Below are 5,174 nucleotides of genomic sequence, written 5' to 3' on the forward strand. Positions count from 1 at the left end.
GCCCTCCCCGATAAGCAGATCAAACCCTCGTGCTCCCTGGAGGCACACCAAAGGCACTGTTGAATGAATTAATTAATGAATGATAGAAAAAAAAAACTTTCTTATCCATCTGTTTGCAACCATGTAATGCAACAAGAGCTCCTCAAGAATAAATTTTCATCTTCTCCCATTGTCTTCTGCCTTTATCCGTTGAACACTACCTGTGTACAACAGAGTTATAATCATAGCTTCTTATGTACCCATCTGTCTCTGTCTCTCCCTCTGCATCAGACTGTGAACTTACAGGATGTTAATAAGGACTCAATGTTAACTTGGTATTTATTACATTCTAGGTTCTATTGCAAGTGACTTAAAAATATCATCTTATTTATTTCCCACAACTGCCCTGTGGACAGGCATTATTATTACCATCTCATTTTATAGATGAGGAATTTTAAGCTCAGTGAATTTAAGTCATTTTCTCAAGGTCACACATCTAGAAGGTGGCAGAGCTGAGATTTCAATTTAAATCACATATCAGAGTTGAAGTTCTAAACCCCACACTATGAAACTGATTTTTACTGATCCTTTCCAATTTCTGTTGTACCAACAACAGAGGTTTTACATAATGGAAATTGCTCAGTAGAGACCTAGTCCTTTAGTTATGAAATCCAAGCAAAGTAATAAGCAACCCCCATCTTTGGGTCTTCCGGTCTTTCACCGGAAATGAACACGATCACTGTTGACATGTGAGGAGTAGCATTTTCTTCTGGTGAGAATACTACAGAACCTGGGCCCCTGGGTGGCTCAGTCGGTTCAGTGTCTGTCTTCAGCTCAGGTCATAATCCTAGGGTCCTTGGATCGAATCTCTACATCAAGCTCCTGCTCAGTGGGGGTTCTACTTCTCCTTCTCCCTCTGCACCTCCCCCTTGCTTGTGCACACACACACACACACACACACACTCTCTCTCTCTCTCTCTCTCGTTTTCTCTCAAATAAAAAAAAAAATCTTAAAAAATAAAAGAATATCACAGGACTTTCCTTCCTTTGCAATGGAGCCAACCAGTTTTGAGTATTTTCGTGAAGTACTTGAGCTTGGTTCAAGGTGGTCTGTTGGAAGGGATGACACCGGGTCTACTGGATAAATATTAGACCCAGGCAGCTTTCTACCTAGTATATGAAGGTTTTTTAGCATTTCTTCATCACAGCAATAGTAGCTTATATTCACATGCGTAGTTACATGCATTAATTTATTTCATCATCATAATAGCCCAAGGAGATAAGTACTATTATTGCCCCACTATATTATTTAGGAAACTGAGACACAGAGAGCTTAAACAATGTGCACAAATGGTATAGTTCTAGAGCCTATATTCTATCCCAGTATCTTAGATTGTCCTTCAAAGATGTAAACTGTTTTGTGGAGTATTGAGGACACTGTGACTTGGAGGTATTCAAATAGACACTGAAATTTTTAATACTGCACATGTTGCAGAGAATATCCTGATACTGATTGTGTTCCTGCATCACTTTGTTCAGATTATTGTAATACTTGTAAGTGCTCACCACTTACAAGAGATAGTTGTTAATGGTGGGAATGCAAGCTGGTGCAGTCACTCTGGAAAACAGTATGGAAGTTCCTCTAAAAGTTGACAATAGAGCTACCTTGCAGCCCAGCAGTTACATTACTGGGTATTTACCCTAAAGATACAGATGTAGTGATTTGAAGGGGCTTGTGCACCTGAATGTTTACAGCAGCAATGTCCATCAACAGATGAATGCATAAAGAAGATGTGGGATATATATATATACAATGGAATACTAAGCAGCCATCAAAACCCCCAAATCTTGCCATTTGCAATGACATGGATGGAACTAGGATCACAGGGACAGGGAGGGGGAAAATGAAACAGGATGAAACCACAGAGGAATATAAACCATAAGAGACTCTTAATCTCAGGAAACAAACTGAGGGTTGCTAGAGGGGAGGTGGGTGGGAGGGATAGGGTGGTTGGGTGATGGACATTGTTGAGGGTATGTGCTATGGTGTGCACTGAGAATTGTATAAGATTAATGAATCACAGACCTGTACTCCTGAAATAAATAATACATTATATGTTAATTTTTTAAAAAAGAGATAGTTGTTAAATAGGCCATTTTATTGTTTGTTTTTGCCTGCACTTCGGAATTTCTTTGTTGGAAGAAATGGCTCTTCGCTTTACACCCTCAGTGTCTTCCACAATATCTGAAATACAGTAGGTTTGCAATGAAAATTTGCTAAGTTTGTTGGCTACCTCAGGCCTTGACAACAGAGGTTTGCAAAGGAGAATATGAAGAATGTACCTTCGTCTTGAATCCCTTTAAGTCAAAGGAATTTTGCTTTCTGGAGCCTTGCTTGACAACATGTGACAACATCATCTAATGCCTTCAGATGACATGACTCCTAGAGAGGTTCCCTAGTTGGTCCCTACACAGACACTGAGTCTATCAAGGACAATCTTTCAGAGTCAGATAAATCAAGTTGCAATGACCCAACCACGCTCAGTCAGTTGAATCCCTTGAATAGCTAAAGACACTAATACATCTTTCGTAGGGAAGACATTGCATTGTGCAATGGGACAGATAATAGACTTTTTTTCAGGTCAGCATGGATGAGAGAAAGAGCAAGTCTTTAAAATTTCCATTAGCTTTTGATAATTCTTTCTAATTTAAAGAAAGAACAAAGAAAGAATTTATAAAGCATAACTTCAACAGAAATGAGATTTACGATGGACTGTCCTAAGTACCAGATTTAAAAAAAAAACAAAAAACAAGCAGTGGGAGTCCTGTAGTCGTTGGGAAGCGGGCAAGACCTTTCTTTATTGTTAAGAAGGGCTTTTGAAGGGAGAGTTCTCAGGCTGGTCAAGATTGACACCTCAGGAGCTATCTCTTCTACAATAGAAATATGCTCGGCAGACTCGCTTTCGAGCCCCAAAGACCTGGTGTGGATTCTGGGCCTTCCTTGGCTGTTAGTTGTGTACCTCAATATGTTCTTATATGAAATGAGGATAATAATGTCTTCTTCAAGGGCACTTGAGGGGATCTGGGATAATGTATAGGAGAAGCATGACACCGAGCAGACTATCAATACATATTACATGCCCTCTCCAGAGCAGGGGCAGTGGCAAGCTCTCTGCTCTCACAGAGGCTAGGGCACTCAAGGTAGGATGCTATAAAAGGACTCCCACACGAGAGTGTGGTTAGTTGATAGCTCAGCCATGGGATCCTTTGATTCTATGCCATCTGCTGCTGAATTACTGTATCTACTATCTCCCTTTTCCTGTATTTATCCACCTTCTATGTGGATGATACCCTCCATTGAGTATTGTGATGTCATGCCCTTTAAAAAAATACTTTATTCATTAATTTGAGAGAGAGAAAGAAAGAGAGAGAGCATGAGCAGGGAGAGGAACAGAGGGAGAGGGAGAAGCAGACACCCCACTGAGCAGGGAGCCTGATGTAGGACTCAATCCTAGGACGCTGAGATCATGACCTGAGCCAAAAGCAGTTGCTTAATGGAATGAGCCACCCAGGTGACCCAGGCGTCCCAACTTCATGCCTTTTAATAAACCATTTAACCAGCCATCCCTTTCATTCACTGCATTAATAATGGGAGTCTTTCCAACACAAGTCTGTGTGTCTATCTGCCTGCATCAATCTATCATCCATCAGTTTATCTATCTGTCCTTCCATCCATCCATCCAACCATCCGTCTCATCTCTCTTTTATCTGTTTAGCTCCTCTCTGTAGCTTTACCTTTACTTCCCCTGTTCTCATCTCTCTTGCTGAACTTCCTGAGGATGTGACTCTCCTGGTGTTTAATACAAACTACCCTTGTTAACTGAAGTACCTAGTAAGCTGTGTGTCAGCACATAGCTTAGGATCTTGTCTTAGTCATCTCTGTATGCTTCAAAAAGCCTGAAACTATGGTGTAGAAGAGAGAGTAACATTTGTAAACACTTACTGGGTACTGAACACTGTGCTAGGAACTTGACCTACCTTAGCTCTCAGAATCTTTAGGAACAAGCCTGTGAGATACCATTGTTCTCTCATTTCAGTTCAGGAATCTGAAGCTCTCAGGGGTGAAATATATCTTGCCCAAAGTCACATAAAAGGGGAGAGTTAGATGTGATCACACTAAGACCATGCATTTTCACTCCACTCCACTTCTCCATCTACCCAAGGAAGAGCAGATGTATCTTGACTTGCGTGCCACTAACATTACCTTCCATGACCATTATGAGAATGAGTCCCAAAGCTGTGCCGTCTGTTTGCTACACCTGACCTCCACTGTTCGGTAAATGTGGGTTGTTTTCCCTCCCATCTCCTCCTCATCCCACGAGGGCTGGATGTCTATAAGCATTGTCTGGATAAAGGGTAGAGCCCAGATGTCAGACCCTCCCTTGGTAGAGTCCTGTCCTTCTGTGACTGCTGGCTTTGTGGCACAGAGCAGGTGTGTGATAGTAATGATGATGGGTGAATAAATGAAGGAATGAGGAAATGCATCCTAGAGAGGCTGAGTTGGGTCCAACCTATACAGATTCAGGGGAGACTTCCGCAGAATGAAAATGGAGAATTTTCAGGGTTCAGGCAACTTCACAGACCACTTGAGTCTTCCTCTTTTAGTGTGAGGTCACAGGGCCACTTGAGGGAATGGCAGACCTGAGAGCCCACTGCTGCCTGCGCCAACATCGTCCTATATGCAAATGTAGGCCTGCCCATTAAAAAACTCTACTCCTGAACTCATTAGGGCATCTAAACTCAGACTCAAGCCTCCAGGAGTTTGCATAAGTGGTGTGAATCCCTTAAGAGCTGGGAGGAAACACCGTCTTTTTAATGAATTAATTTATAGGCACAAAGTGGCACAGAAGTGATTGCAAGGAGCTGCTTTCCTCAAGACGTGAAACAGGCACTCTTAATTACTGACCAGGGGGCCAAATGCTGGGGTCACGTTCCAAGACAGAGTCTGGACTAGCAATGTGTTATGTCTCCTAGCAGACAAAATGCATTGTACCTTCAAACAAAGAGTACACAGGAAAGACGCAGAGCAGTTGAGAAGACTCACTTCCCTTCCCAATGAGGACAGCTTTTTGTAGGCACGCTCCTCCAGGTTCCCCCAACAGATCTGAGTAGTCATAGCAGTGTGGCTATAATCT

The sequence above is a fragment of the Lontra canadensis genome, unplaced genomic scaffold (genome assembly GCF_010015895.1).
Source record: "Lontra canadensis isolate GAN:19392208 unplaced genomic scaffold, GSC_riverotter_1.0 scaffold320, whole genome shotgun sequence".
Lineage (NCBI taxonomy): Eukaryota > Metazoa > Chordata > Mammalia > Carnivora > Mustelidae > Lontra > Lontra canadensis.